General features: G+C 42.4%; 22 non-coding genes and 28 pseudogenes across 22 annotated transcripts; 5 read left to right on the top strand and 45 right to left on the bottom strand.

The window, feature by feature from the left end:
- Positions 1-15,937: 15,937 nt before the first annotated feature.
- On the bottom strand, positions 15,938-16,046 carry LOC131716070 (5S ribosomal RNA; annotated as a pseudogene).
- Positions 16,047-16,160: 114 nt separating this feature from the next.
- LOC131712914 (5S ribosomal RNA) lies at positions 16,161-16,279 on the bottom strand. Its single transcript, XR_009314801.1, has one exon. It is a non-coding gene; the product is annotated as a 5S ribosomal RNA (ribosomal RNA).
- A 100-nt stretch (positions 16,280-16,379) lies between these two features.
- On the bottom strand, positions 16,380-16,498 carry LOC131718759 (5S ribosomal RNA). The gene has a single exon (XR_009317655.1). It is a non-coding gene; the product is annotated as a 5S ribosomal RNA (ribosomal RNA).
- Positions 16,499-16,598: 100 nt separating this feature from the next.
- On the bottom strand, positions 16,599-16,717 carry LOC131716978 (5S ribosomal RNA). Its single transcript, XR_009315863.1, has one exon. It is a non-coding gene; the product is annotated as a 5S ribosomal RNA (ribosomal RNA).
- A 100-nt stretch (positions 16,718-16,817) lies between these two features.
- On the bottom strand, positions 16,818-16,936 carry LOC131711059 (5S ribosomal RNA). Its single transcript, XR_009312941.1, has one exon. It is a non-coding gene; the product is annotated as a 5S ribosomal RNA (ribosomal RNA).
- Positions 16,937-17,050: 114 nt separating this feature from the next.
- Positions 17,051-17,169, bottom strand: LOC131710350 (5S ribosomal RNA). The gene has a single exon (XR_009312222.1). It is a non-coding gene; the product is annotated as a 5S ribosomal RNA (ribosomal RNA).
- A 114-nt stretch (positions 17,170-17,283) lies between these two features.
- On the bottom strand, positions 17,284-17,392 carry LOC131714915 (5S ribosomal RNA; annotated as a pseudogene).
- A 109-nt stretch (positions 17,393-17,501) lies between these two features.
- LOC131713806 (5S ribosomal RNA) lies at positions 17,502-17,620 on the bottom strand (annotated as a pseudogene).
- A 100-nt stretch (positions 17,621-17,720) lies between these two features.
- On the bottom strand, positions 17,721-17,829 carry LOC131715453 (5S ribosomal RNA; annotated as a pseudogene).
- A 109-nt stretch (positions 17,830-17,938) lies between these two features.
- Positions 17,939-18,057, bottom strand: LOC131713805 (5S ribosomal RNA; annotated as a pseudogene).
- A 100-nt stretch (positions 18,058-18,157) lies between these two features.
- Positions 18,158-18,266, bottom strand: LOC131714914 (5S ribosomal RNA; annotated as a pseudogene).
- A 114-nt stretch (positions 18,267-18,380) lies between these two features.
- LOC131716192 (5S ribosomal RNA) lies at positions 18,381-18,489 on the bottom strand (annotated as a pseudogene).
- A 100-nt stretch (positions 18,490-18,589) lies between these two features.
- LOC131710642 (5S ribosomal RNA) lies at positions 18,590-18,708 on the bottom strand. Its single transcript, XR_009312524.1, has one exon. It is a non-coding gene; the product is annotated as a 5S ribosomal RNA (ribosomal RNA).
- A 100-nt stretch (positions 18,709-18,808) lies between these two features.
- LOC131717591 (5S ribosomal RNA) lies at positions 18,809-18,927 on the bottom strand. Its single transcript, XR_009316480.1, has one exon. It is a non-coding gene; the product is annotated as a 5S ribosomal RNA (ribosomal RNA).
- A 100-nt stretch (positions 18,928-19,027) lies between these two features.
- On the bottom strand, positions 19,028-19,146 carry LOC131711999 (5S ribosomal RNA). The gene has a single exon (XR_009313888.1). It is a non-coding gene; the product is annotated as a 5S ribosomal RNA (ribosomal RNA).
- A 100-nt stretch (positions 19,147-19,246) lies between these two features.
- LOC131718157 (5S ribosomal RNA) lies at positions 19,247-19,365 on the bottom strand. Its single transcript, XR_009317054.1, has one exon. It is a non-coding gene; the product is annotated as a 5S ribosomal RNA (ribosomal RNA).
- A 100-nt stretch (positions 19,366-19,465) lies between these two features.
- LOC131713182 (5S ribosomal RNA) lies at positions 19,466-19,584 on the bottom strand. The gene has a single exon (XR_009315066.1). It is a non-coding gene; the product is annotated as a 5S ribosomal RNA (ribosomal RNA).
- A 114-nt stretch (positions 19,585-19,698) lies between these two features.
- On the bottom strand, positions 19,699-19,807 carry LOC131714912 (5S ribosomal RNA; annotated as a pseudogene).
- Positions 19,808-19,921: 114 nt separating this feature from the next.
- On the bottom strand, positions 19,922-20,040 carry LOC131717590 (5S ribosomal RNA). The gene has a single exon (XR_009316479.1). It is a non-coding gene; the product is annotated as a 5S ribosomal RNA (ribosomal RNA).
- Positions 20,041-20,154: 114 nt separating this feature from the next.
- On the bottom strand, positions 20,155-20,263 carry LOC131715430 (5S ribosomal RNA; annotated as a pseudogene).
- Positions 20,264-20,377: 114 nt separating this feature from the next.
- Positions 20,378-20,486, bottom strand: LOC131714911 (5S ribosomal RNA; annotated as a pseudogene).
- Positions 20,487-20,586: 100 nt separating this feature from the next.
- On the bottom strand, positions 20,587-20,705 carry LOC131717589 (5S ribosomal RNA). The gene has a single exon (XR_009316478.1). It is a non-coding gene; the product is annotated as a 5S ribosomal RNA (ribosomal RNA).
- A 114-nt stretch (positions 20,706-20,819) lies between these two features.
- Positions 20,820-20,928, bottom strand: LOC131714910 (5S ribosomal RNA; annotated as a pseudogene).
- A 111-nt stretch (positions 20,929-21,039) lies between these two features.
- On the bottom strand, positions 21,040-21,148 carry LOC131714909 (5S ribosomal RNA; annotated as a pseudogene).
- A 114-nt stretch (positions 21,149-21,262) lies between these two features.
- On the bottom strand, positions 21,263-21,371 carry LOC131714908 (5S ribosomal RNA; annotated as a pseudogene).
- A 111-nt stretch (positions 21,372-21,482) lies between these two features.
- LOC131715489 (5S ribosomal RNA) lies at positions 21,483-21,591 on the bottom strand (annotated as a pseudogene).
- Positions 21,592-21,705: 114 nt separating this feature from the next.
- Positions 21,706-21,814, bottom strand: LOC131715717 (5S ribosomal RNA; annotated as a pseudogene).
- A 100-nt stretch (positions 21,815-21,914) lies between these two features.
- On the bottom strand, positions 21,915-22,033 carry LOC131713219 (5S ribosomal RNA; annotated as a pseudogene).
- Positions 22,034-22,147: 114 nt separating this feature from the next.
- LOC131714907 (5S ribosomal RNA) lies at positions 22,148-22,256 on the bottom strand (annotated as a pseudogene).
- Positions 22,257-22,353: 97 nt separating this feature from the next.
- Positions 22,354-22,472, bottom strand: LOC131716966 (5S ribosomal RNA). The gene has a single exon (XR_009315851.1). It is a non-coding gene; the product is annotated as a 5S ribosomal RNA (ribosomal RNA).
- A 100-nt stretch (positions 22,473-22,572) lies between these two features.
- On the bottom strand, positions 22,573-22,681 carry LOC131716108 (5S ribosomal RNA; annotated as a pseudogene).
- A 100-nt stretch (positions 22,682-22,781) lies between these two features.
- On the bottom strand, positions 22,782-22,900 carry LOC131717587 (5S ribosomal RNA). Its single transcript, XR_009316476.1, has one exon. It is a non-coding gene; the product is annotated as a 5S ribosomal RNA (ribosomal RNA).
- A 100-nt stretch (positions 22,901-23,000) lies between these two features.
- LOC131711763 (5S ribosomal RNA) lies at positions 23,001-23,119 on the bottom strand. Its single transcript, XR_009313651.1, has one exon. It is a non-coding gene; the product is annotated as a 5S ribosomal RNA (ribosomal RNA).
- Positions 23,120-23,233: 114 nt separating this feature from the next.
- Positions 23,234-23,352, bottom strand: LOC131712586 (5S ribosomal RNA). The gene has a single exon (XR_009314477.1). It is a non-coding gene; the product is annotated as a 5S ribosomal RNA (ribosomal RNA).
- Positions 23,353-23,466: 114 nt separating this feature from the next.
- On the bottom strand, positions 23,467-23,575 carry LOC131714906 (5S ribosomal RNA; annotated as a pseudogene).
- A 100-nt stretch (positions 23,576-23,675) lies between these two features.
- Positions 23,676-23,784, bottom strand: LOC131715289 (5S ribosomal RNA; annotated as a pseudogene).
- Positions 23,785-23,898: 114 nt separating this feature from the next.
- On the bottom strand, positions 23,899-24,017 carry LOC131712398 (5S ribosomal RNA). The gene has a single exon (XR_009314291.1). It is a non-coding gene; the product is annotated as a 5S ribosomal RNA (ribosomal RNA).
- Positions 24,018-24,117: 100 nt separating this feature from the next.
- LOC131717586 (5S ribosomal RNA) lies at positions 24,118-24,236 on the bottom strand. Its single transcript, XR_009316475.1, has one exon. It is a non-coding gene; the product is annotated as a 5S ribosomal RNA (ribosomal RNA).
- A 114-nt stretch (positions 24,237-24,350) lies between these two features.
- LOC131714905 (5S ribosomal RNA) lies at positions 24,351-24,459 on the bottom strand (annotated as a pseudogene).
- Positions 24,460-24,570: 111 nt separating this feature from the next.
- LOC131714904 (5S ribosomal RNA) lies at positions 24,571-24,679 on the bottom strand (annotated as a pseudogene).
- Positions 24,680-24,793: 114 nt separating this feature from the next.
- Positions 24,794-24,902, bottom strand: LOC131714903 (5S ribosomal RNA; annotated as a pseudogene).
- Positions 24,903-25,016: 114 nt separating this feature from the next.
- Positions 25,017-25,125, bottom strand: LOC131716309 (5S ribosomal RNA; annotated as a pseudogene).
- Positions 25,126-25,239: 114 nt separating this feature from the next.
- LOC131714901 (5S ribosomal RNA) lies at positions 25,240-25,348 on the bottom strand (annotated as a pseudogene).
- A 111-nt stretch (positions 25,349-25,459) lies between these two features.
- Positions 25,460-25,568, bottom strand: LOC131714900 (5S ribosomal RNA; annotated as a pseudogene).
- Positions 25,569-25,682: 114 nt separating this feature from the next.
- LOC131717585 (5S ribosomal RNA) lies at positions 25,683-25,801 on the bottom strand. The gene has a single exon (XR_009316474.1). It is a non-coding gene; the product is annotated as a 5S ribosomal RNA (ribosomal RNA).
- A 195-nt stretch (positions 25,802-25,996) lies between these two features.
- On the top strand, positions 25,997-26,115 carry LOC131712983 (5S ribosomal RNA). The gene has a single exon (XR_009314870.1). It is a non-coding gene; the product is annotated as a 5S ribosomal RNA (ribosomal RNA).
- A 100-nt stretch (positions 26,116-26,215) lies between these two features.
- On the top strand, positions 26,216-26,334 carry LOC131713804 (5S ribosomal RNA; annotated as a pseudogene).
- Positions 26,335-26,448: 114 nt separating this feature from the next.
- Positions 26,449-26,557, top strand: LOC131716152 (5S ribosomal RNA; annotated as a pseudogene).
- A 100-nt stretch (positions 26,558-26,657) lies between these two features.
- Positions 26,658-26,776, top strand: LOC131717584 (5S ribosomal RNA). Its single transcript, XR_009316473.1, has one exon. It is a non-coding gene; the product is annotated as a 5S ribosomal RNA (ribosomal RNA).
- Positions 26,777-26,876: 100 nt separating this feature from the next.
- On the top strand, positions 26,877-26,995 carry LOC131712141 (5S ribosomal RNA). Its single transcript, XR_009314031.1, has one exon. It is a non-coding gene; the product is annotated as a 5S ribosomal RNA (ribosomal RNA).
- The last annotated feature ends 15 nt before the right edge of the window (positions 26,996-27,010 follow it).

Below are 27,010 nucleotides of genomic sequence, written 5' to 3'. Positions count from 1 at the left end.
GGATAAGAAAACCTACACTGTTTCTAGGTGAGTAACACCACGCCTTGTAATCATGGAATTATATATATATAAAAAAGGTTTGCTAAACACTCTCATGCAATAAATCAGTGAACATCAATGAGAAAATAACAAAAACGGTCAGGAAGCAACAATTACTTCTTGCAACTTTTATTGCATGTAAAGATCAGAGACTGTATAGAGCAGCACAGCACAGTTGAGACATGGTGTTGCTAAAAAATTATTAAAAAAACGTTATTTCTATGTGTCCCTTGAGAGTCAAAAAATGTAAAAAATGCATATTGAAAATTATGCATAATAATAATAATAATAATTCACTGGTTGCCTACGAGGGCTTGAGAGGAGGCGAAATTGGGAGTGAGATATTAAGAATGAGACCAGATGAGAGGATTTGTCCGGTTGCTTAGGAGGCTTGAGAGGGGTGAGACATTTGAGAGTTTAAGAGTGAGACGAGTTTGAGGGATGGCGAGATTGAGGGCTGGAGTTTGGGAATGGTGCTTAGTAACATTGAGGTTAGATACTGATAGCAGGACGAGATAGGGGGACGAAGAGTTTTCCCTTCACGTTGGGTCAGGCAGCATCCTCTGGCTGCTGGGCGACGTAGAGAGGGAGACATGAGAAGAGCAAAGGATTAGATATAAACACTTTCCGCCAGGTCAGGCAGCATCCTCCGACTGCTGGGTGACGTAAAAGTGAGAGAGAGAGCAAAGTTTAGACATATAACATACAACAAACTGACTCTCGCTCCCGACGGGTCAGGCAGCATCCTCTGGCTGCTGGGCGTTTAGTGGAGCAAGAGACAGGAAGGGGACGAACAGGACAAAAGGACAGATCCTTCGCAACTCAGTGCAGCATCCTCAGGCAGCTAAGCTGGCAGCTGGGCGGCGTGGAGAGCTTAGGAAAAAGTGTCTCGGGTCCGTTTAGGAGAGACGAAAACAGAGAAACCCCCCCCCCCCTCGGTCGGGGCCCGCTCGGCAGGTGGAGGCACGGCCTACTGCATGAGGGGGCTGAAATGGTCCTGGACCTGAAATAGAAGAGAGGAGATGGGACAGCAAGGTTGAGGCCTGGAAGGCTTAGCGCATAAGCAGCAGAAGAATAGGATGTGGCCGGGGGTCCCCTCAGGCCGGCGAGGAACAGCCGGGCGGCAGTGGTTGAGACGAGAGGCCGACCCGGACAGCCGGGGGAGTGAGACTCACTTCCCCCCAAAAGAGGACCCCCGGCTCCCCGCAAGAACCACACCGTGGGATAGAAAAGAGATCGCAGAGCCGCACACATAAACAAAAGCTAGAAGAAAAGAGAAAAAACAAGAGATGTTAGTAGACAACCTATGCCTATAAGCCGTCCGCACTGTGGAGAGGAAAAACCCCCCTGCAGGGAGGAAACCTCTGGTGGGCCTGGCGGAGAGGGCGCCCCCCACTCCGGGCAAGCTAACAAGTGCTTGGTGAGCTGTGGCGATGTCTGCAGAGGATGATCTAATATAAAAGTTCACAGCTGAAGAGATCCAGCGCCCCATAGACTTAATCAAAGTGTTGATACCTGCGCTAGCCGCGGAGGCAGCTGCTCTGATCCAGAATGAATGGGGGGAAAAATAGTAGAAGAAAGTCCGATCCGTGACGAGAGGGTGCATAAACGGGATGAGAACCAGTGACTCGTAAGTATAGATCTGGAGCTGTCGAAGAGGGGATCTGACAGAAGATACTGAATCCTCGGCTTAATTGGACCGTTTTTGAAGATCTGATGAGGTGGATAAAGTGGTTTCCGGGGATTTGAGAGAGATCTGAGCACTTGAGGCCTAGAGCTGGGAAGTTGGAAATTGATGGAGTTGAGAATTCTGCACAGCGGAGAAATCCAAAGGCGACGGTCAGGCACAGGGTTTCCATGACGATGTCGTTGAATAGGTTGAAGCATCCTTGCCAGAGAGCAGTGATGAGACAAAGGAGAAGGTCAGTAGAGATTGATTAACTTGATGGAGAGGAGGGGAGCAGGCTTTTCTCCATACCTCTGAGCGTTCTCTCTAGAGATCCGCTATCTCTAGAACGGACGAGAGGAGAAAGATTGGAGGCGAAATTGATACTGAATGCCCGCTAGGTAGCATCTAAATAGAGGAGGGGGCTAAACATAGAGACAGCCTGAGGTGAGTGATGAAGGTGAGGAGGTGCTGTAGGTTGAAAGAGGTATGAGATCCGTTTTTTTTTTTTTTTTTTTTACTCGCAAAAGTGAGTAAATGAAGACCAGGCAGTCGAGTAGAAGGAACGGGTAGATGGGGCGAGAGCGTTCTCCATGAATCCACGTGGTGATTGAAGGAGGCCGGAGAGAGAGTTATTCAGTTGAATATTGTTTTGCTGAAAGGTAGTACGAGACGAGGGTTGGGGTCTGCTCCTGGGACCAGGTTGCAGAACTTCTGGATCTTGATGTAACTGTCTGTATTGAAGTCCTGATGAAGTCCTGATTTTTTTTTTTTTAATTTATTTTTATTTTAACTGCAAGGTGTAGTGTTCTGTAGTAAAATTACTACAGCTGGCCAAAGTCCAGTATCTGGGTGCGTGGAATGGTTCACAAGACCTCATGGTTGAAATGGCTTAACGGTCAGAGTCTATCCATTGTATTCCCCTTGATGTCTTGGTACTCTTGCTTTTTTTTTTTTTTTTTTTTTTTTAAACGGTAAATCACAGGTGTTGTCACGGTAAGTTCACAGGGTGCACTCTGTTCCTTCAGGAATCCTGCAGAGGAAGTGCAGTTAGACATAGTACTTCCAAGGTAAGGTCATTGCATAGACAGAGCAGCTTTTTCTGAGGGTAGATATTAAAGAGTGAAGAATGTCTATTGATATAGGGAGCCAGGAGGGAGCAGCAGGGGGGGGGGGCTCTTGAGGATCTCTCTGAGTGTCAAGCAAACTGATGGGATGGATAGGAGTGTTGAAGAAGGGACGGAGATGAGGCGGCAGAAATACTAAATTCCGGAGATGTAGGCTTTAACGGTAGAGGGGGCTAAGTGAAGAGAATCCCTTGCATGGGCGATGGAGGCTAGAATCCGTTGCTCATTAAATCAGAATGGGATGTATTTTGAGTGCAGAAAGTTGTAAATGTTTTCCATCCAGAGGTAAATGAAGATTTGGTCGCTGGGACTAAGAGTGTGGCCATGTAGTGATGAGCAGATTGCAGAAGGTTGGAGAGTGTTGTATTTAGTTGAACGGCAGATGTTGGTGTTGCAGAGTTTGATGAGGGCTGAGGTGGCAGCTGGACCTGAACAAATATATGAAATCGACTGCTGAGATGTTTTTAAAACTAAGGCAGAGAGCTGAGATGCCAACCATCCTGTGTTAGTTAATACGGGATTGATCAGCGGTTTGCTACCATCTTGTCTGTTTGGAATGGAAAAGGTGAACTCATAAATCAGAGATTTGGGTTTCACAACTCCAATCATTCTCCAAATAGTGGAACTCCTTAATTCATAAATCAAACAGATTTCCAGTCTCGTACCATATATTAAAGCTTGTAGTATCTGAGAGGATGAGCGGACATATGACTAAATTGCTGAGGAAGTCAAGCTCTCCGTGTATATATATATCTTAGATCCAGGTATTGGAGGAAAGCTGGAGTGATGGAAGCTCTGGAGAGCAGTTGCAGATTTGAACAGTAAACTAAAGCCACTTTTGTATGCTGCAATAGAAGCAGATCTGAAGAGGGAGCCGAGATTTGCTGTAATGAGGAGATATTAACAGTAGAGGCAAGATCTGCTGAACGGGCAGAGATCTGAGGGGTAAACGATGGAATGCTGTCAGTAGTCTGCAGTGGCCTGCTGTAGAGAGCAGAGAGCTGCTGAATGCGGTGAAAATTGGTATTTGAGAGTTAAGGCGTTTTTAGATGATGTCGGCGATGGGGCTGCCTTTGGGCAGAAATGAAGAATGCATAGATCTGAGGCCGCTGCAGAACCTGAGAAGATAGGAATGTGTTGCTCGGAGGCTGCTGCAAAACCTATTGATTTGATCAGGAGCAGTCTAAGAGTGTATTGTCCATTGCGGGATACGAGGACGCTTGACTGAAATGTTGATAATCGTAGCACATAGTTTCCGAATGTGACTGGTAGCTCAAATTGAATGAAATGGACTTTGAAAGTTATATTAAGTGCCTTGATGAAGTTGGGGGCAAATAAGGAAGTGCAAATCCAGGAACAAGAGGGTTGCAGGAATGGCCTGATGCAGGGAAGCTGTAAATTAATGTGACGGTGGATTCTTAACATCTCAGAAAGCTGATAAGCATGGCTTCATGACAAGGTTCTCAAGGGGAGGAGTTTGGATTTGAAAAAATTCAAGTTAATATATGTAGAAAAAGAGGTTGAGGCAGGAGGGTACTGAGAATCCCTCAAAAAGACAACGAACTGCAGGAATTGATAGAAGGTTTGGAGAGTGCCAGATTCGCAGCGATAGCAAATCATCTTAAATTATGTAGAGCTTGTGGTGATATGCTGCCATCTAGAGGTTTTGATTGGAATTGAAACTATTGGCTTCAGTGAAGCAGGGTAGCATATATTTGGTTATTGCGATTACAATCCTTGTCTATGTATTAAGCATTTGCTTTAGAACAGTTAGTGATGATATAAGTAAGTTAATGTAGGTCTAGAAGAGGAGCCTGCAGTATTTAGATGTCACAATTCGGCGAGTTGAAGCTCTCATGTTGCAAAAGCGCTGCAGCAGGAGCCAGAAATTGCAGTCGTGTGGCACAGGCTCTCATTGCCTGTTAAAGCTGCCTGGTCGCCGTAGCAACTTACCACTCCCAGTAGTCACTCGCTGAGGCGTTGCCGTGGTAACCATGGTCTGTGAGGCGCCGGTGTAAAACAGTTGCAGTGCAGTGGTGACATTGAAACTGATGAAAACGCAGACCAAGTTGAGAATGACGCTGCGTTTTGAACGGCGCAGACTGAGCAGGTAGGAAAATAGCTGATACTATCTTGCGAGCGCAGAGCAGAGAAACAAAAAACAAACACAGACAAGGAAGCGGAAATAGTGCTGGGTTAAAGTAGAAAAAGAGAGCGAGATAGACAGGAGGGGCAGCCAATAACACATACGTGGAGCAGTGCTGGCCATGCCCTAATAATTGACGTGGCGAGCGCTGCATTGTGCGATTGGCTGGAAATACTAAATGAGGCTGAACTGGGATCAGCTTCCACTCGGAAGAGATCGCGGACGCTACCGGGCAGGATGCCACGGAGGGAAGGTAAGACAGGCTAAAGAAAAGGAAATAGGATAAGAAGAAAAAAGGAGCGCAAAGCGGGAGAGCGCCCTCTACGGCATCCCCCGAATTACGCCTAAAGGCTAACATTATAAAGACTATACTTTTATAGTGCATAACTCAAAAGGTTATGATGGTTATCTGCTCATGAATCATCTAGTACACAATGCCCTCACCCCCCAGATTATATCTCAGGGGAGCAAGCTGATGTGTTTCATTGACAAAACTTTCAATATGAGGTATATTGATTCTTTGAACTTTTTACCTATGCGGCTGAGCGCTATGCCTAAAGTGATGGGATTTGACGCCGCTAAAGGGTATTTCCCACATTTCTTCAATACTGCTGAAAACCAGACCTATGTGGGCCCGTACCCGGAGCCTAAGTACTACGGTATTCACCAGATGATGGCTAAAGACCGTGACGACTTTTATGCATGGTATGCGACCGTTAAGGATGGCGTGTTTGATTTCAAAAAGGAGATGGTGTTTTACTGTAAGAACGATGTCGAGATTTTAAAAGAAGCGTGTATCCGTTTCAAAACAGAAGTTTACAAAGTAGGCGAGATTGACCCCTTCCAATGCACTACAATCGCCTCCTTGTGCATGGCTATGTACAGGACTAAATTTCTGCCTCAGAACACAATAGGTAATGTACCCGCTGATAATTATACAAAGCAGCAGAAGAGTTTTTCAAATGCTTCACTACAGTGGCTGTTGTATGTTGCTGAAACTGAAAATATATACATTCAGCACGCTTTGAACGATGGTGAGAAACAGTTTGGGAGATATTTTGTGGATGGTTACGCGGTTGTAGAGGGTGTTCCTACAGCCTATGAATTTGCAGGCTGTTTCTACCATGGCTGCGCCGTGTGTTACGACTCTAATGACAGTCATCCTTTAACTAAGGAATCGTGCGGGACGATGTTCCAGCATTTTAACGCGAAGGTTAAGATGCTGAAAAAGGTCTATGGTCTAGATGTACGGGTGATATGGGAACATGAATGGAATGCTTTAAAAAAGCAGGATCCGTCGGTTCAGACTTTTGTGAGTAAATATGAGGGTCCAGAACGCCTTAATCCTCGCGAATCCTTATTCGGTGGTCGTACGAATGCTATCACGTTGCATTATGTAGCTAAAGAAAACGAGAGGATAGAGTACTACGATTTCACAAGTTTGTACACCTTTGTCAACAAGACCAAGACGTATCCCATAGAGCACCCCACCATAATTTATCACGACTTTGAGGATTTGAGTAATTACTTTGGTCTGTTTAAATTAACAGTGTTGCCCCCTAGGGGTCTGTATTTTCCGGTGCTCCCCTCTAGAATCTGTGGTAAACTGATGTTCACCCTTTGTCGCGCTTGTACAGAGACACTAAATCAGACAGAATCGTGCACTCATGAGGAGGCTGAAAGATCCTTAACAGGAGTCTGGTGTTCTGTGGAGGTGTTCAAAGCCCTTGAGAAGGGTTATACAGTGACTAAAATCCATGAAATTTGGCATTTCCCTCAGACTTCTGATACTCTGTTTACAGGGTATATCAATGCCCATCTGAAGGGTAAGCAAGAGAGTTCTGGGTACCCATCTCAATGCGTTGATGACCAGAGCAAAGAGAAGTACATCAGCGATTACCTTCTCAAAGAAGGTATAGCCCTAGACCTTGAGAACATTACAGTGAACCCTGCCAAAAGACAGATTTCCAAACTGTTTCTCAACAGTCTTTGGGGGAAGTTCGGGCAGAAAACAAACCCATTATCCACGACGTTGGTTAGAAACCCTGCAGAATTTTTTCAGTATGTGTTTTCAAAACGCTATAAGGTTTCCCATTTTTTCTTTGTCGGTGAAAACGTGGCCCAAGTGCAGTGGCGCTACGCTTCTGACTCGTACACACACCCTGGTAATGTAAACATCTTTATCGCGGCCTTTACAACCGCATACGCTCGTTTAGAACTGTATGACCTGATGGATCGCCTACAGAGAAGGTGCCTTTACCATGACACTGACTCTGTAATCTTTGTGAGCAAACCAGGAGATTGGAACCCCCCGCTAGGTGATTATCTAGGGGAATTGACCAGTGAGCTTAAACCGGGTGATTACATTACAGAATTTGTTTCAGGGGCTCCTAAAACATACGGCTATAAAACAAAGGACGGCAAAACATGTCTGAAAATTAAGGGCATAACCCTTAATTACGAAAACTCCAAAACTATTAATCTCTCATCTCTGAAAGATTTGGTTCAGAATTTCCTGAGTCCTGATCGAGACACCCCTCCTGAAAAAATCTTGATCGAAGGGACCCAAATTCACAGAAATAAAAAAGAGTTTCAGCTAGAAAATAGACCACACAGGAAAACTTTTCAGATTGTGTGCAATACGAGAGTATTGAAGTCTGAATACACCACATTGCCCTATGGATACTGAAGGAGGTTTTGATGTACGTCTTTCCATCCCTTTTGCAGCAATCATATCGGGACCCTCTAGTTCAGGGAAAAGTTTTTTTGTGAAAAAACTTTTAGAATAATCTTCACAGGTTCTGTCGCAAATTCCTGAGAATATAATATACTGTTATAGTTGCTGGCAAAAATTATACGATGAATTAGCTTGTAAATTTCCCAATTTAAAATTTGTTGAAGGGATACCCGCATCTCTCTGTGATGATACCTTACTCCCCTAACAAAGTCAATTTAATCATTATTGACGATTTGAGGTAGCTAGTGAAAATGATGAAATACAGAAAGCCTTTACAAAATACACGCACCATAGGAATTTATGTATATTATATCTAGTACAAAATTTGTTTTTTCAGGGTAAAATGAGTCGTACCATAAACTTAAATGCTAATTACATGATTCTTTTTAAAAATCCCAGAGACAAGCTGCAGATTAACACCCTAGCGAGACAGATGTACCCGCGAAACTCTAATTTCTTTTTAGAAGCTTTTGAAGATGCGACAAAACAACCGTACGGTTATCTCTTGATAGATTTAAAAGCACAGACCCCTGAAGATTATCGGTTACGAACAGGTTTGTTCCAACCTGATTGGCCTGCTACCTATATTATGAAAAAACCTAAGGCTAAGAAGTTATAAAGTGTTGTAGATACTTAAAAAGATTATTTTATCAACAGCAGACAACATGTCGGCTAGAATAAAAAGAAACCTCCCCCTCTTAAAAAGGTTAGTCAGCGGGTCTTCTCCCCAGAGAAGAATCGTTTTACAAGAGGCCTCTGATGATCTTATCAAATCTATTGTTGAAATAGCCATAAACACTTTAAGGGGGAATATTCCTTTGACCAAAGCCCAATTAAAAAGACTTAAAAAAGAAAAAGTTGTAATAAAGAAGTTATGTAATAAGAAACAACCTCTAAAAAAGAAGAGAAAAACAGTAAACCAAAAAGGAGGTTTTATAGGTTCTTTGTTAGGCATTGCCATCCCTTTTTTATCAGATCTTTTAACAGCAAGACGTTAAAAGTATGGAGTATGCTCAGAAAATGTACCTCGTACCCCAACAACAGATTGACAGAATACGACAAGGCCCCTCCACTTCTCCTGAACCTATTAGAAAAGCAGTGGAAAGCCGTCTTGATAACGATATGAAAAGTGTGTTACTGAGAACTGATATTAGCGATTATGAAAAAATTAAACTATATACTGCTTTTTTACAAAGGTATCTGACCTTGATTAAACAGGATGAAAAAGAAACTAATACTTTAACACTGTTAACCCCTCCTAATGATGCTGTCACTGATAATACAACTGGGCCCCAGGGCCCTCCTCAAGATGGACAGAGTACTGTTCAAGAGAAAGTTTCTCAGATAGAGGATTATGTTATGAGAAGCGTCCCTCACAGATCCAAGATGCTGAATTTATTTTACAGGCCATGATCCAGAACTCTAGTACTACTTCGTGGAATGATCAAGGAGAGTTTATTTTACAGGGTAATGTTGTGAGAGGAACCCATATGGTTGATTTAATTAAAACAGTTACCAGGGTCAGTAATGTTAGAGATCGTAGGACCCCAGCAGGTTGGGATGAATTCCTGGAGGGTCTAGCATGCATAAATATCCCTAATTCTGTGATCCCTAATACCCAGACCCGCAGCCGTGTGCAGGCCTTTAAAATTAACCCTCTTAAGAGCTCCAGAAGGAGGAAAAAGAGACAAAATGACTGGGAAGACTATTAATTTGTAAATCTTTTTTTCTTGTGTATTTTCAATGTTTGTTTTTTATGTACATATGCATGTGTCAATTTTTAAATGACTACATTCAATAAAAAATATATTGTTTAAGGATTTATTGTCTCAAACAGCGTTTTTATTTAACATTTAAAACATTTGTTTTTAAAAGCCTGGCAGGAATTTACACACTGCACACACGCATCGTCACACATATATTTTGATTTAGAGGGATATATTTTTTGAATGAAATTGTAGACCATATAATCGTTTTTATCAACATTTTCACTATATAGTTTCAGGATTTCACGGTAGGCAAGACCTTTAGAATGATGATATAAGAAAAAAACACAATGATGTCCACATGTAGAGGTCTTTGGTCCTTGCAGCTGTTGGTTGTTGAATACAGTCTGTGTAGAGTTTTTGAATAAAAATTCCATAATAGTTTTAGGAAAATATCCGAAATCCGGGGGGTAACCGTATGAGTCAAAAAATTCACCGTTCCCATCTTTTAAATAAAGGCCCAGCCAATGTTCCCCTGGGTAATTCTGAGGATGAGTGTTCACGATGATCAAAGCAGGATTTTTTTTAATTCTACCCTTAGGCAGTTGGTCACATGCTAAAACCCCATAAAAACTCTTTTGTGTAAAAGGGTTACTAGTTAGTATCGAGGTAAGTTGTAAAGTATTCATGGTCACGTTAAATGACTCAATTTCATTTAATCAGTAATCAAAGAGAACAGCTCTTTGTTGGGAGACCTCTATGACGTTCTCAAACACTGCATAGATGATTAGGTTTACAGTGTCCGGCAGTGGAACAGAAAAGCGCATTTCAAGACGCATGTTTCCTGTTTTAACTAGAGAAAAGTGATCCCCTGCTTCTTGGTCGGGGGTTAAATCAAAAGCATAAAGGGTGTACCCCCTAGAGTAATCGGAACGATCGATAATCAGAGGTTTGTCTTTCAGATGTCTTCCAGTGGCCTGTATTAAACTATAATACTCCCTAACAGAGTTGTGCGTATTCGCATAGTTGGGTTGAAAAGGTTTTAAGGGTATTTGTTCTCCATCAACATACAATGCTATAAAGTTGGCATCAAAATGTTTAAAGTTAAAAGGATTTTATACATAATCACCGCTAAAGGCATCGTTATCTGTTATCCGGAGACACTTTAACTTTCTTGACATAAAGAGAGGCTTCTAAAAGGTGAAGTTTATACTGGTTTGCATCGCCTGCCATTAAACAAAACCTATCACTAGCCCTAATCATTTTAATTTTTACATCAATGCCATTTAACATGAGTTTTTCTTGAAAAAAAATATCAGAATGTAGAGGTCCTAAAAGTTCAAGTATGTGACTTCTTCGGGTATAAACACCTCTTTGTCTTAAGCCTTCGGTTGCCCCTGCAGGATCTCCAACATCCATATTGCCAGCGGTGTCTTTAAAATACATCCCAGCCGAAAACTGAGATTCCAAGGTTTCCTTACCATAATTGAGCAAGACTTCTATAAGACTTCTATAAGGATATGTGCTACTACTCTGGCTAATTAATCTTTCGCCTAAGGAAACGTCTACTTGTGAGAAAATTGTAGCTATAGGATAGTTGATAATGCTTACAGGGCTATTGACATCTAGATCAGTGTTATCAGCTTTTGTGATTTTACAAGCAAGTCTTAAAAGAGTGTTATTTAAGTCCAGATAATCCTCCCCGTTTCCTGCAATATAAAATTCAAGAGGGGCGGTGTCCGAAAGGGCTGAGAGCGGTGGTATTTCAACATAAAGGCTTTTATCTATACTTGTCTGGGTGTAAGGCACGGTGAATAAATCCAGTTCAGATTTTACACATTCTTGAGATAAATGATGAACTAGAGCCATGTTTTAAAAGATGTTTCTAGTTTTCTTTTTACGACGTGCCTTCGTTTTTTTAACAGACCTCTTCCTCCGCGATCTGCTGCTTAATGCTTTAGAAGGTGCTCGTCTAGCCCTTTTACGGGATCGGCTTCGAGCTCCTGGAGGACTGGGACGTTTTTTTCTATAGCCTCTTGACATCACCATTAACCCCGATCCTGATTGGGGGTCCTCATGGTTGTGAGTAGCGTAGGATGTTATCACGTTCGACACCACGTCCTTCACAATATTTTTAGCCGCTGACTTTAAATGAGGTTTAGCTATATCAAAATCCCTCCTAAGTAAAGGCATAGCTTTTCTAAAAAGCCCTCTGAATATACCCCCGATCCCTGCCCCGTACATTACTGGAGCCCCAGTAAAACCTGGCATCCCATTTCCAGCTTGATTTTTATAATATTGTATATAGGGGTTGGAATCTCCATAGACCCTCATTTTCATATTCTTTTCAATTATATATAAAGAGACTGTTTAACATGTCTGAAGTGGACCTTCACTATGACCTTCCCAAAATGAAATGGAACCAGACTGTTTTGATCCGTCTTAAGTTGCAAAGTTATAGTGTCAAAACAATTCTTACTGACAGCTACATAATGAGGTCGGTCATAAGTTATTGTTACTATTTCATTGGGGGATCCATTAATAGGTACACATCTTAGAAGGGGGACGTAGCTATCCCCCACTGCTTGATGGGTTATTATATTGGTGTATACATACAAAGTGTAAAATCCTGCTCTAATGTCTGCAGGATAAAACCACCTCTTATAAGCTTTCTCAGCGGTGGCTTCATAGAACCCCAAGATCCTTCCTAATTGACCCTCTGTATACAGGTACAATTTGGCATCTCCATGTATATAAACTTTTCTTTCTACAGATTTGTATAATAACTCTATGTCTATCAATCTATCTCGAAAAAGCATTATTCATAGCGTTGATTAATTCCTTTACAGAATCATAATAACCGGCTGCTATTTTAAATACTGTTTTAACATGCGTATCTATACTACGGGTAAAAAATCTATTCTCCGCATCACTTATATTTTCCCACGTATAAGGGTATTGGATCTCTGCTAATCCAACTTCCCATTTTCCTTGTAGATTCACAGGTTTTGATAACCGTATAGTAAAATCGGCTATAGTGTTCTTCGGAAATATATCCTTTGAGGCGTTACTGGGTAGAGTCACATAAAAGGAGGTTTGATCCATCTTGTCAGTAGCCACGGTGTAATGAAATCTACAATGATGGAGTCCCCTTAATATTCTGCAGCTGCTTGGCCTCGATCCAGCTGTTAAATTTGTCCGGCCAACCCCGCCACTTTATAAGACAATACTTTTTACCTTTTTCTTTTTTCTTGGCTAAGAATTTCTCTTCCGTAAACAGTCTATCTTCCGTCCCTTTTATCTTCTGTAATTCAAGCTCATAGAAGGTCCCATTTATTTCCTCTCCGTCATAATCCTTCAGCCTGTATACAGGGGGTTTCCTAGGCAATCGTTCGTATATATTAAAAATTTCATCCGTGTATGTCTGCTCGTAACCTTTTATAAAGGAGGCCCTTAGTTTTGATACTCTAACAGCATCCCCAATCTGAAACTTGAATTTAGGTGGTTTGTACGGGAATTCCTGAGTATATAGATTCTTAAAAACTTTAAAGGAATTGTCTTCATTAACTTCTGAAGGTTTCATTTTAATACTTCTATGGTAAGAATTATTATAAGAGCGAACCAATTCTTTTAGCTTATCTAAATACTTATGAGTGTTGAAGGCTGTAAAATATTTCCACATTTTAGTCTTTAGAGTCCTATTATACCTTTCAACAACAGAGGCTTTTAATTCATTACCGGTGGTAAAGTGTGCAATACTATATTTTTTTAACAAGTTTTGAAAGGACTTGTTTAAAAATTCTTTACCTTTATCAGTTTGCAGTTTTTTGGGTGAACGACCGCTTTCAAGGATTTTCTTGAAAGCCTTTGTCACACACCCAGGAGTTTTGTTTTTTAGAGGTTGAACCCATGCACATTTGGATAAAACATCTATGCATGTTAACATGAACTTGTTGCAGTTATTTTTCTTTGACAGACTAGACATATCTACTAAATCAGCCTGCCATTGATCGTCAATATTAGATACAAATACGCGGTTTCTTTTAAAGTTTATTCTAGAGGGTTTATGTAGGGTGTAAGTGTCTTGTTCAGATAACCATTCAGCTATATCCTTATCACTAACCCTACACCCCTCCTCCCTAAGAACTCTCTGTAGAGACTGTCGGCCTCCAAACCCACCAGGATTTGAAACATCATAGTAAATTGGTTTCATTTGCTGAAGAGTCATCCCTTCAGAAAAAAAGTCAAACAAATGCGGTGATTGTAAAGTACTAAAGGGTTTATTCACACAGTATACAGATTAACAATTATGATTGGATACTTTAAACGACGCATAAACAGGCGACATTGCCTTTCATAGTAATGCATTAAACAATACACAGTATCTTTTACAGCTCTAGAGATATCTGTATTCAGACCATTGACGAGATGATAAAGACAAGCTTCAGACACGTATGTATACAACGCCAGTAAATACTCCCATTTACAGGGGTACACAGTGTAAAACATTTCAGGGATCATCACCGTTAGAAAAACATTTAAAGGTATTTCACATTTTACAGAATCAGCAATCATTTCAGCCCAATATTTAGGATCCACCAAGGCGTGTATTTCAAGCGTAGCTCTTTTTAGCTCAGTGAAACGTTTTGCATTGACAGATAAGGGGTTTTTAAACAGGGCCTGGGAAGCCAATTTGTCAACTACGAGTTCAAACAGAAGACCCTCCAACTCAATCTGCATTCTGTCCAGAGTCATGCGGTTCCCCATCTTCAAAGTCAAAAGCCCAGTAATAAGTCAGAGGAGCCTGGGGTTCTGTAAAGTTTCTGTGATAGAAAGATCTAGTTATCTTGTTAACCACTTCTTGAGTCCTTTCGTCCAGGTCCTGTTGCAGCTGCTGGAGCTTCTCTTTTATGTAAGGTTCAGGTATCAGTTCAATTAAACAATCCTCAACCAGCTTCTGAATCTTGTTCAGAGGTAGGAAAAAATCGAGTAGATGAAGAGCCTTAGAAACCAGAATCTTTAACCAAGGTACGTGTATTTTAGCTATTAGTTCTTCAAACCTCCTGTTGAAATAACCGTAGTCTGCTTCAAAGAGACAGCTATGATGTCTCTGGCTGGGGTGGTCCATGGCGCAACCGGCACAATTTTTCTGCAGATCCCGGTCTATGATCACTTCCAGTAGAGAGTCCAGAAGGCCCTTGACAATCTTGAGGATTCTTGTGAATGTCACTCCGTAAAGGCTGTCGGGTCGTCGTGATCCTCCGGGGGTTCTGTAGGAAGAGCGCGAGACAACGGTGTAAAGACAGGTTCGGTTGGAATCTCCGGCTCCGTAGGAGGGGTGTTAGGAAGACTCTGGTTCGGCAGATCGTAAGAAGGTAGAAAACACACTTTTTCAGATACACACCATTGCCACGGCGCCTCTGGATCTTCAGCATCCCTATTCTCTGGAACGTAATCAAAATCAAACCACTCGTCGCAAGAGCTGTCTGAAATATAGCCAAATGCTGCGGAATCCATGGTAACGGTTCTTCTCTTTTAAGCAGTATGAACCTTAAATAAGAAACTCCTTTTTATTAGAACCCTGATACAAGCCCCTCCTATAGATAGCGGCATACCCTACAACATGTCCAAACATTCCTGCGCTCTACCCGCTCTCTGCAATGAGGACGTGGGGGGTCAAAGTCCTCCACCGGCTAACATTTTTCTAAATTACATTTTCATACGTTATTTTTTAAACAACCCATAAATGGCAATTTTGTTTTAAAAAAATCTATATACAAAAACAGACTTAAGATCTAACGGATGACCAACCCTCGCAGGTTCGAATCCTGTCGATTCCTGTAATTGTAACATTTTTTAAAATATATATATACAACTTGCTTTCTCTTCTTTCTTTCTTTCTATCTTTTCTTTGTAATAGTCTATAAAATAAGGGTACAACAGACGCCATTTTTAGGGAGGGCGACTTTTGACGGATGTCCGGTAAAAAGGGACGGGTCATAAATCACTCAAAAGTGTGGGAAAAAGGGGGCGAGGCTTTAGAGCCATAAATCACTCAAAGCGTGGGAAAAAGGGGTGAGGCTTTAGAGCCATAAATCACTCAAAGCGTGGGAAAAAGGGGAGGGGCTTAAGGGTCATAAATCAATCAAAGCATGGGAAAAGGGGAGGGGTTTAGGGGTCATAAATCAACCAATAGGGACGGGGCCTAGGGTAATAAATCAATCAAAATGGGCTGGGATTAGGGTCATAAATCAATCAAAAGGGGCGGGGCTCAGAAAAGTGACAGACACTGTCGTGCCTTTACTCAGGTGGTCTCCCATCCAAGTACTAACCAAGCCCAACATTGCTTAGCTTCTGAGATCAGACGAGATCAGGCTTATTCAAGGTGGTGTGGCCGCAGGCGATTGCATTTCTGCTTTCATGACTTTTATGTTTAGTTAGCTGGGGGTGATTCCTCCAAAATTTCCTTTTGTCCTCCACACATTTCAATTGTAAAATGTAATTACAAAAATGTAATGCCTGCAGCACTTGATATTCCCAGGTGGTCTCCCATCCAAGTACTAAGCAAGCCCAACATTGCTTAGCTTCTGAGATCAGGCTTATTCAAGGTGGTGTGGCAGCAGGCGATTGCTTTTCTGCTTTCATGACTTTTATGTTTAGTGAGCTGGGGGTGATTCCTCTAAAATATCCTTTTGTCCTCCACACATTTCAATTGTAAAATGTAATTACAAAAATGTAATGCCTGCAGCACTTGATATTCCCAGGTGGTCTCCCATCCAAGTACTAACCAAGCCGAACATTGCTTAGCTTCTGAGATCAGACGAGATCAGGCTTATTCAAGGTGGTGTGGCCGCAGGCGATTGCATTTCTGCTTTCATGACTTTTATGTTTAGTGAGCTGGGGGTGATTCCTCCAAAATTTCCTTTTGTCCTCCACACATTTCAATTGTAAAATGTAATGCCTGCAGCACTTGATATTCCCAGGTGGTCTCCCATCCAAGTACTAATCAAGCCCAACATTGCTTAGCTTCTGAGATCAGACGAGATCAGGCTTATTCAAGGTGGTGTGACCGCAGGCGATTGCATTTCTGCTTTCATGACTTTTATGTTTAGTGAGCTGGGGGTGATTCCTCCAAAATTTCCTTTTGTCCTCCACACATTTCAATTGTAAAATGTAATGCCTGCAGCACTTGATATTCCCAGGTGGTCTCCCATCCAAGTACTAATCAAGCCCAACATTGCTTAGCTTCTGAGATCAGACGAGATCAGGCTTATTCAAGGTGGTGTGGCCGCAGGCGATTGCATTTCTGCTTTCATGACTTTTATGTTTAGTGAGCTGGGGGTGATTCCTCCAAAATTTCCTTTTGTCCTCCACACATTTCAATTGTAAAATGTAATGCCTGCAGCACTTGATATTCCCAGGTGGTCTCCCATCCAAGTACTAACCAAGCCCAACACTGCTTAGCTTCTGAGATCAGACGAGATCAGGCTTATTCAAGGTGGTGTGGCCACAGGCGATTGCATTTCTGCTTTCATGACTTTTATGTTTAGTGAGCTGGGGGTGATTCCTCCAAAATTTCCTTTTGTCCTCCACACATTTCAATTGTAAAATGTAATTACAAAAATATAATGCCTGCAGCACTTGATATTCCCAGGTGGTCTCCCATCCAAGTACTAACCAAGCCCAACATTGCTTAGCTTCTGAGATCAGACGAGATCAGGCTGATTCAAGGTGGTGTGGCCGCAGGCGATTGCATTTCTGCTTTCATGACTTTTATGTTTAGTGAGCTGGGGGTGATTCCTCCAAAATTTCCTTTTGTCCTCCACACATTTCAATTGTAAAATGTAATTACAAAAATGTAATGCCTGCAGCACTTGATATTCCCAGGTGGTCTCCCATCCAAGTACTAACCAAGCCCAACATTGCTTAGCTTCTGAGATCAGGCTTATTCAAGGTGGTGTGGCCGCAGGCGATTGCATTTCTGCTTTCATGACTTTTATGACTTTTATGTTTAGTGAGCTGGGGGTGATTCCTCCAAAATTTCCTTTTGTCCTCCACACATTTCAATTGTAAAATGTAATGCCTGCAGCACTTGATATTCCCAGGTGGTCTCCCATCCAAGTACTAACCAAGCCCAACATTGCTTAGCTTCTGAGATCAGGCAAGATCAAGCTTATTCAAGGTGGTGTGGCCGCAGGCGATTGCATTTCTGCTTTCATGACTTTTATGTTTAGTGAGCTGGGGGTGATTCCTCCAAAATTTCCTTTTGTCCTCCACACATTTCAATTATAAAATGTAATGCCTGCAGCACTTGATATTCCCAGGTGGTCTCCCATCCAAGTACTAACCAAGCCCAACATTGTTTAGCTTCTGAGATCAGGCTTATTCAAGGTGGTGTGGCCGCAGGCGATTGCATTTCTGCTTTCATGACTTTTATGACTTTTATGTTTAGTGAGCTGGGGGTGATTCCTCCAAAATTTCCTTTTGTCCTCCACACATTTCAATTGTAAAATGTAATGCCTGCAGCACTTGATATTCCCAGGTGGTCTCCCATCCAAGTACTAACCAAGCCCAACATTGCTTAGCTTCTGAGATCAGGCAAGATCAAGCTTATTCAAGGTGGTGTGGCCGCAGGCGATTGCATTTCTGCTTTCATGACTTTTATGTTTAGTGAGCTGGGGGTGATTCCTCCAAAATTTCCTTTTGTCCTCCACACATTTCAATTATAAAATGTAATGCCTGCAGCACTTGATATTCCCAGGTGGTCTCCCATCCAAGTACTAACCAAGCCCAACATTGCTTAGCTTCTGAGATCAGGCTTATTCAAGGTGGTGTGGCCGCAGGCGATTGCATTTCTGCTTTCATGACTTTTATGTTTAGTGAGCTGGGGGTGATTCCTCCAAAATTTCCTTTTGTCCTCCACACATTTCAATTGTAAAATGTAATTACAAAAATGTAATGCCTGCAGCACTTGATATTCCCAGGTGTTCTCCCATCCAAGTACTAACCAAGCCCAACATTGCTTAGCTTCTGAGATCAGGCTTATTCAAGGTGGTGTGGCCGCAGGCGATTGCATTTCTGCTTTCATGACTTTTATGTTTAGTGAGCTGGGGGTGATTCCTCCAAAATTTCCTTTTGTCCTCCACACATTTCAATTGTAAAATGTAATGCCTGCAGCACTTGATATTCCCAGGTGGTCTCCCATCCAAGTACTAATCAAGCCCAACATTGCTTAGCTTCGGAGATCAGACGAGATCAGGCTTATTCAAGGTGGTGTGGCCGCAGGCGATTGCATTTCTGCTTTCATGACTTTTATGTTTAGTGAGCTGGGGGTGATTCCTCCAAAATTTCCTTTTGTCCTCCACACATTTCAATTGTAAAATGTAATGCCTGCAGCACTTGATATTCCCAGGTGGTCTCCCATCCAAGTACTAACCAAGCCCAACATTGCTTAGCTTCTGAGATCAGACGAGATCAGGCTTATTCAAGGTGGTGTGGCCGCAGGCGATTGCATTTCTGCTTTCATGACTTTTATGTTTAGTGAGCTGGGGGTGATTCCTCCAAAATTTCCTTTTGTCCTCCACACATTTCAATTGTAAAATGTAATGCCTGCAGCACTTGATATTCCCAGGTGGTCTCCCATCCAAGTACTAACCAAGCCCAACATTGCTTAGCTTCTGAGATCAGACGAGATCAGGCTTATTCAAGGTGGTGTGGCCGCAGATGATTGCATTTCTGCTTTCATGACTTTTATGTTTAGTGAGCTGGGGGTGATTCCTCCAAAATTTCCTTTTGTCCTCCACACATTTCAATTGTAAAATGTAATGCCTGCAGCACTTGATATTCCCAGGTGGTCTCCCATCCAAGTACTAACCAAGCCCAACATTGCTTAGCTTCTGAGATCAGACGAGATCAGGCTTTTTCAAGGTGGTGTGGCCGCAGGCGAGTGCATTTCTGCTTTCATGACTTTTATGTTTAGTGAGCTGGGGGTGATTCCTCCAAAATTTCCTTTTGTCCTCCACACATTTCAATTGTAAAATGTAATGCCTGCAGCACTTGATATTCCCAGGTGGTCTCCCATCCAAGTACTAACCAAGCCCAACATTGCTTAGCTTCTGAGATAAGACGAGATCAGGCTTATTCAAGGTGGTGTGGCCGCAGGCGGTTGCATTTCTGCTTTCATGACTTTTATGTTTAGTGAGCTGGGGGTGATTCCTCCAAAATTTCCTTTTGTCCTCCACACATTTCAATTGTAAAATGTAATTACAAAAATGTAATGCCTGCAGCACTTGATATTCCCAGGTGGTCTCCCATCCAAGTACTAACCAAGCCCAACATTGCTTAGCTTCTGAGATCAGGCTTATTCAAGGTGGTGTGGCCGCAGGCGATTGCATTTCTGCTTTCATGACTTTTATGTTTAGTGAGCTGGGGGTGATTCCTCCAAAATTTCCTTTTGTCCTCCACACATTTCAATTGTAAAATGTAATTACAAAAATGTAATGCCTGCAGCACTTGATATTCCCAGGTGGTCTCCCATCCAAGTACTAACCAAGCCCAACATTGCTTAGCTTCTGAGATCAGACGAGATCAGGCTTATTCAAGGTGGTGTGGCCGCAGGCGATTGCATTTCTGCTTTCATGACTTTTATGTTTAGTGAGCTGGGGGTGATTCCTCCAAAATTTCCTTTTGTCCTCCACACATTTCAATTGTAAAATGTAATTACAAAAATGTAATGCCTGCAGCACTTGATATTCCCAGGTGGTCTCCCATCCAAGTACTAACCAAGCCCAACATTGCTTAGCTTCTGAGATCAGGCTTATTCAAGGTGGTGTGGCCACAGGCGATTGCATTTCTGCTTTCATGACTTTTATGTTTAGTGAGCTGGGGGTGATTCCTCTAAAATATCCTTTTGTCCTCCACACATTTCAATTGTAAAATGTAATTACAAAAATGTAATGCCTGCAGCACTTGATATTCCCAGGTGGTCTCCCATCCAAGTACTAACCAAGCCCAACATTGCTTAGCTTCTGAGATCAGGCTTATTCAAGGTGGTGTGGCCGCAGGCGATTGCATTTCTGCTTTCATGACTTTTATGTTTAGTGAGCTGGGGGTGATTCCTCCAAAATTTCCTTTTGTCCTCCACACATTTCAATTGTAAAATGTAATGCCTGCAGCACTTGATATTCCCAGGTGGTCTCCCATCCAAGTACTAACCAAGCCCAACATTGCTTAGCTTCTGAGATCAGACGAGATCAGGCTTATTCAAGGTGGTGTGGCCGCAGGCGATTGCATTTCTGCTTTCATGACTTTTATGTTTAGTGAGCTGGGGGTGATTCCTCCAAAATTTCCTTTTGTCCTCCACACATTTCAATTGTAAAATGTAATTACAAAAATGTAATGCCTGCAGCACTTGATATTCCCAGGTGGTCTCCCATCCAAGTACTAACCAAGCCCAACATTGCTTAGCTTCTGAGATCAGGCTTATTCAAGGTGGTGTGGCCGCAGGCGATTGCATTTCTGCTTTCATGACTTTTATGTTTAGTGAGCTGGGGGTGATTCCTCCAAAATTTCCTTTTGTCCACACATTTCAATTGTAAAATGTAATTACAAAAATGTAATGCCTGCAGCACTTGATATTCCCAGGTGGTCTCCCATCCAAGTACTAACCAAGCCCAACATTGCTTAGCTTCTGAGATCAGGCTTATTCAAGGTGGTGTGGCCGCAGGCGATTGCTTTTCTGCTTTCATGACTTTTATGTTTAGTGAGCTGGGGGTGATTCCTCCAAAATTTCCTTTTGTCCTCCACACATTTCAATTGTAAAATGTAATTACAAAAATGTAATGCCTGCAGCACTTGATATTCCCAGGTGGTCTCCCATCCAAGTACTAACCAAGCCCAACATTGCTTAGCTTCTGAGATCAGGCTTATTCAAGGTGGTGTGGCCGCAGGCGATTGCATTTCTGCTTTCATGACTTTTATGTTTAGTGAGCTGGGGGTGATTCCTCCAAAATTTCCTTTTGTCCACACATTTCAATTGTAAAATGTAATTACAAAAATGTAATGCCTGCAGCACTTGATATTCCCAGGTGGTCTCCCATCCAAGTACTAACCAAGCCCAACATTGCTTAGCTTCCGAGATCAGGCTTATTCAAGGTGGTGTGGCCGCAGGCGATTGCTTTTCTGCTTTCATGACTTTTATGTTTAGTGAGCTGGGGGTGATTCCTCCAAAATTTCCTTTTGTCCTCCACACATTTCAATTGTAAAATGTAATTACAAAAATGTAATGCCTGCAGCACTTGATATTCCCAGGTGGTCTCCCATCCAAGTACTAACCAAGCCCAACATTGCTTAGCTTCTGAGATCAGGCTTATTCAAGGTGATGTGGCTGCAGGCGATTGCTTTTCTGCTTACATGACTTTTATGTTTAGTGAGCTGGGGGTGATTCCTCTAAAATTTCCTTTTGTCCTCCACACATTTCAATTGTAAAATGTAATGCCTGCAGCACTTGATATTCCCAGGTGGTCTCCCAGCCAAGTACTAATCAAGCCTAACATTGCTTAGCTTCTGAGATCAGACGAGAGCAGGCTTATTCAAGGTAGTGTGGCCGCAGGCAATTGCATTTCTGCTTTCATGACTTTTATGTTTAGTGAGCTGGGGGTGATTCCTCCAAAATTTCCTTTTGTCCTCCACACATTTCAATTGTAAAATGTAATTACAAAAATGTAATGCCTGCAGCACTTGATATTCCCAGGTGGTCTCCCATCCAAGTACTAACCAAGCCCAACATTGCTTAGCTTCTGAGATCAGGCTTATTCAAGGTGGTGTGGCCGCAGGCGATTGCATTTCTGCATTCATGACTTTTATGTTTAGTGAGCTGGGGGTGATTCCTCCAAAATTTCCTTTTGTCCACACATTTCAATTGTAAAATGTAATGCCTGCAGCACTTGATATTCCCAGGTGGTCTCCCATCCAAGTACTAATCAAGCCCAACATTGCTTAGCTTCTGAGATCAGACGAGATCAGGCTTATTCAAGGTGGTGTGGCCGCAGGCGATTGCATTTCTGCTTTCATGACTTTTATGTTTAGTGAGCTGGGGGTGATTTCTCCAAAATTTCCTTTTGTCCTCCACACATTTCAATTGTAAAATGTAATGCCTGCAGCACTTGATATTCCCAGGTGGTCTCCCAACCAAGTACTAACCAAGCCCAACAGTGCTTAGCTTCTGAGATCAGGCTTATTCAAGGTGGTGTGGCCGCAGGCGATTGCATTTCTGCTTTCATGACTTTTATGTTTAGGGAGCTGGGGGTGATTCCTCCAAAATTTCCTTTTGTCCTCCACACATTTCAATTGTAAAATGTAATGCCTGCAGCACTTGATATTCCCAGGTGGTCTCCCATCCAAGTACTAACCAAGCCCAACATTGCTTAGCTTCTGAGATCAGACGAGATCAGGCTTATTCAAGGTGGTGTGGCCGCAGGCGATTGCATTTCTGCTTTCATGACTTTTATGTTTAGTGAGCTGGGGGTGATTCCTCCAAAATTTCCTTTTGTCCTCCACACATTTCAATTGTAAAATGTAATGCCTGCAGCACTTGATATTCCCAGGTGGTCTCCCATCCAAGTATTAACCAAGCCCAACATTGCTTAGCTTCTGAGATCAGACGAGATCAGGCTTATTCAAGGTGGTGTGGCCGCAGGCGATTGCATTTCTGCTTTCATGACTTTTATGTTTAGTGAGCTGGGGGTGATTCCTCCAAAATTTCCTTTTGTCCTCCACACATTTCAATTGTAAAATATAATTACAAAAATGTAATGCCTGCAGCACTTGATATTCCAAGGTGGTCTCCCATCCAAGTACTAACCAAGCCCAACATTGCTTAGCTTCTGAGATCAGACGAGATCAGGCTTATTCAAGATGGTGTGGCTGCAGGCGATTGCATTTCTGCTTTCATGACTTTTATGTTTAGTGAGCTGGGGGTGAATCCTCCAAAATTTCCTTTTGTCCTCCACACATTTCAATTGTAAAATGTAATTACAAAAATGTAATGCCTGCAGCACTTGATATTCCCAGGTGGTCTCCCATCCAAGTACTAACCAAGCCCAACATTGCTTAGCTTCTGAGATCAGGCTTATTCAAGGTGGTGTGGCCGCAGGCGATTGCATTTCTGCTTTCATGACTTTTATGTTTAGGGAGCTGGGGGTGATTCCTCCAAAATTTCCTTTTGTCCTCCACACATTTCAATTGTAAAATGTAATGCCTGCAGCACTTGATTTTCCCAGGTGGTCTCCCATCCAAGTACTAACCAAGCCCAACATTGCTTAGCTTCTGAGATCAGGCTTATTCAAGGTGGTGTGGCCGCAGGCGGTTGCATTTCTGCTTTCATGACTTTTATGTTTAGTGAGCTGGGGGTGATTCCTCCAAAATTTCCTTTTGTCCTCCACACATTTCAATTGTAAAATGTAATTACAAAAATGTAATGCCTGCAGCACTTGATATTCCCAGGTGGTCTCTCATCCAAGTACTAACCAAGCCCAACATTGCTTAGCTTCTGAGATCAGACGAGATCAGGCTTATTCAAGGTGGTGTGGCCGCAGGCGATTGCATTTCTGCTTTCATGACTTTTATGTTTAGTGAGCTGGGGGTGATTCCTCCAAAATTTCCTTTTGTCCTCCACACATTTCAAATGTAAAATGTAATGCCTGCAGCACTTGATATTCCCAGGTGGTCTCCCATCCAAGTACTAACCAAGCCCAACATTGCTTAGCTTCTGAGATCAGACGAGATCAGGCTTATTCAAGGTGGTGTGGCCGCAGGCGATTGCATTTCTGCTTTCATGACTTTTATGTTTAGTGAGCTGGGGGTGATTCCTCCAAAATTTCCTTTTGTCCTCCACACATTTCAATTGTAAAATGTAATTACAAAAATGTAATGCCTGCAGCACTTGATATTCCCAGGTGGTCTCCCATCCAAGTACTAACCAAGCCCAACATTGCTTAGCTTCTGAGATCAGGCTTATTCAAGGTGGTGTGGCCGCAGGCGATTGCATTTCTGCTTTCATGACTTTTATGTTTAGTGAGCTGGGGGTGATTCCTCCAAAATTTCCTTTTGTCCACACATTTCAATTGTAAAATGTAATTACAAAAATGTAATGCCTGCAGCACTTGATATTCCCAGGTGGTCTCCCATCCAAGTACTAACCAAGCCCAACATTGCTTAGCTTCTGAGATCAGGCTTATTCAAGGTGGTGTGGCCGCAGGCGATTGCTTTTCTGCTTTCATGACTTTTATGTTTAGTGAGCTGGGGGTGATTCCTCCAAAATTTCCTTTTGTCCTCCACACATTTCAATTGTAAAATGTAATTACAAAAATGTAATGCCTGCAGCACTTGATATTCCCAGGTGGTCTCCCATCCAAGTACTAACCAAGCCCAACATTGCTTAGCTTCTGAGATCAGGCTTATTCAAGGTGGTGTGGCCGCAGGCGATTGCATTTCTGCTTTCATGACTTTTATGTTTAGTGAGCTGGGGGTGATTCCTCCAAAATTTCCTTTTGTCCTCCACACATTTCAATTGTAAAATGTAATTACAAAAATGTAATGCCTGCAGCACTTGATATTCCCAGGTGGTCTCCCATCCAAGTACTAACCAAGCCCAACATTGCTTAGCTTCCGAGAGCAGGCTTATTCAAGGTGGTGTGGCCGCAGGCGATTGCTTTTCTGCTTTCATGACTTTTATATTTAGTGAGCTGGGGGTGATTCCTCTAAAATATCCTTTTGTCCTCCACACATTTCAATTGTAAAATGTAATTACAAAAATGTAATGCCTGCAGCACTTGATATTCCCAGGTGGTCTCCCATCCAAGTACTAACCAAGCCCAACATTGCTTAGCTTCTGAGATCAGGCTTATTCAAGGTGGTGTGGCCGCAGGCGATTGCATTTCTGCTTTCATGACTTTTATGTTTAGTGAGCTGGGGGTGATTCCTCCAAAATTTCCTTTTGTCCACACATTTCAATTGTAAAATGTAATTACAAAAATGTAATGCCTGCAGCACTTGATATTCCCAGGTGGTCTCCCATCCAAGTACTAACCAAGCCCAACATTGCTTAGCTTCTGAGATCAGGCTTATTCAAGGTGGTGTGGCCGCAGGCGATTGCTTTTCTGCTTTCATGACTTTTATGTTTAGTGAGCTGGGGGTGATTCCTCCAAAATTTCCTTTTGTCCTCCACACATTTCAATTGTAAAATGTAATTACAAAAATGTAATGCCTGCAGCACTTGATATTCCCAGGTGGTCTCCCATCCAAGTACTAACCAAGCCCAACATTGCTTAGCTTCTGAGATCAGACGAGATCAGGCTTATTCAAGGTGGTGTGGCCGCAGGCGATTGCACTTCTGCTTTCATGACTCTTATGTTTAGTGAGCTGGGGGTGATTCCTCCAAAATTTCCTTTTGTCCACACATTTCAATTGTAAAATGTAATTACAAAAATGTAATGCCTGCAGCACTTGATATTCCCAGGTGGAATCCCATCCAAGTACTAACCAAGCCCAACATGTCATGAAAGCAGAAATGCAATCACCTGCGGCCACACCACCTTGAATAAGCCTGATCTCGCCTGATCTCAGAAGCTAAGCAATGTTGGGCTTGGTTAGTACTTGGATGGGAGACCACCTGGGAATATCAAGTGCTGCAGGCATTACATTTTACAATTGAAATGTGTGGAGGACAAAAGGAAATTGTGGAGGCATCACCCCCAGCTCACTAAACATAAAAGTCATGAAAGCAGAAATGCAATCGCCTGCGGCCACACCACCTTGAATAAGCTTGATCTTGCCTGATCTCAGAAGCTAAGCAATGTTGGGCTTGGTTAGTACTTGGATGGGAGACCACCTGGGAATATCAAGTGCTGCAGGCATTACGTTTTTGTAATTACATTTTACAATTGAAATGTGTGGAGGACAAAAGGAAATTTTGGAGGCATCACCCCCAGCTCACTAAACATAAAAGTCATGAAAGCAGAAATGCAATCGCCTGCGGCCACAACACCTTGAATAAGCCTGATCTCAGAAGCTAAGCAATGTTGGGCTTGGTTAGTACTTGGATGGGAGACCACCTGGGAATATCAAGTGCTGCAGGCATTACATTTTACAATTGAAATGTGTGGAGGCCAAAGGGAAATTTTGGAGGAATCACCCCCAGCTCCCTAAACATAAAAGTCATGAAAGCAGAAATGCAATCGCCTGCGGCCACACCACCTTGAATAAGCCTGATCTCGTCTGATCTCAGAAGCTAAGCAATGTTGGGCTTGGTTAGTACTTGGATGGGAGACCACCTGGGAATATCAAGTGCTGCAGGCATTACATTTTACAATTGAAATGTGTGGAGGACAAAAGGAAATTTTGGAGGAATCACCCCCAGCTCACTAAACATAAAAGTCATGAAAGCAGAAATGCAATCGCCTGCGGCCACACCACCTTGAATAAGCCTGATCTCGTCTGATCTCAGAAGCTAAGCAATGTTGGTCTTGTTTAGTACTTGGATGGGAGACCACCTGGGAATATCAAGTGCTGCAGGCATTACATTTTTGTAAT

The sequence above is a fragment of the Acipenser ruthenus genome, chromosome 44 (genome assembly GCF_902713425.1).
Source record: "Acipenser ruthenus chromosome 44, fAciRut3.2 maternal haplotype, whole genome shotgun sequence".
Taxonomy (NCBI): Eukaryota; Metazoa; Chordata; class Actinopteri; order Acipenseriformes; family Acipenseridae; genus Acipenser; species Acipenser ruthenus.
Note: the sequence above shows the minus strand (reverse complement) of the source record. Positions and strands in the feature narration are given on the sequence as shown.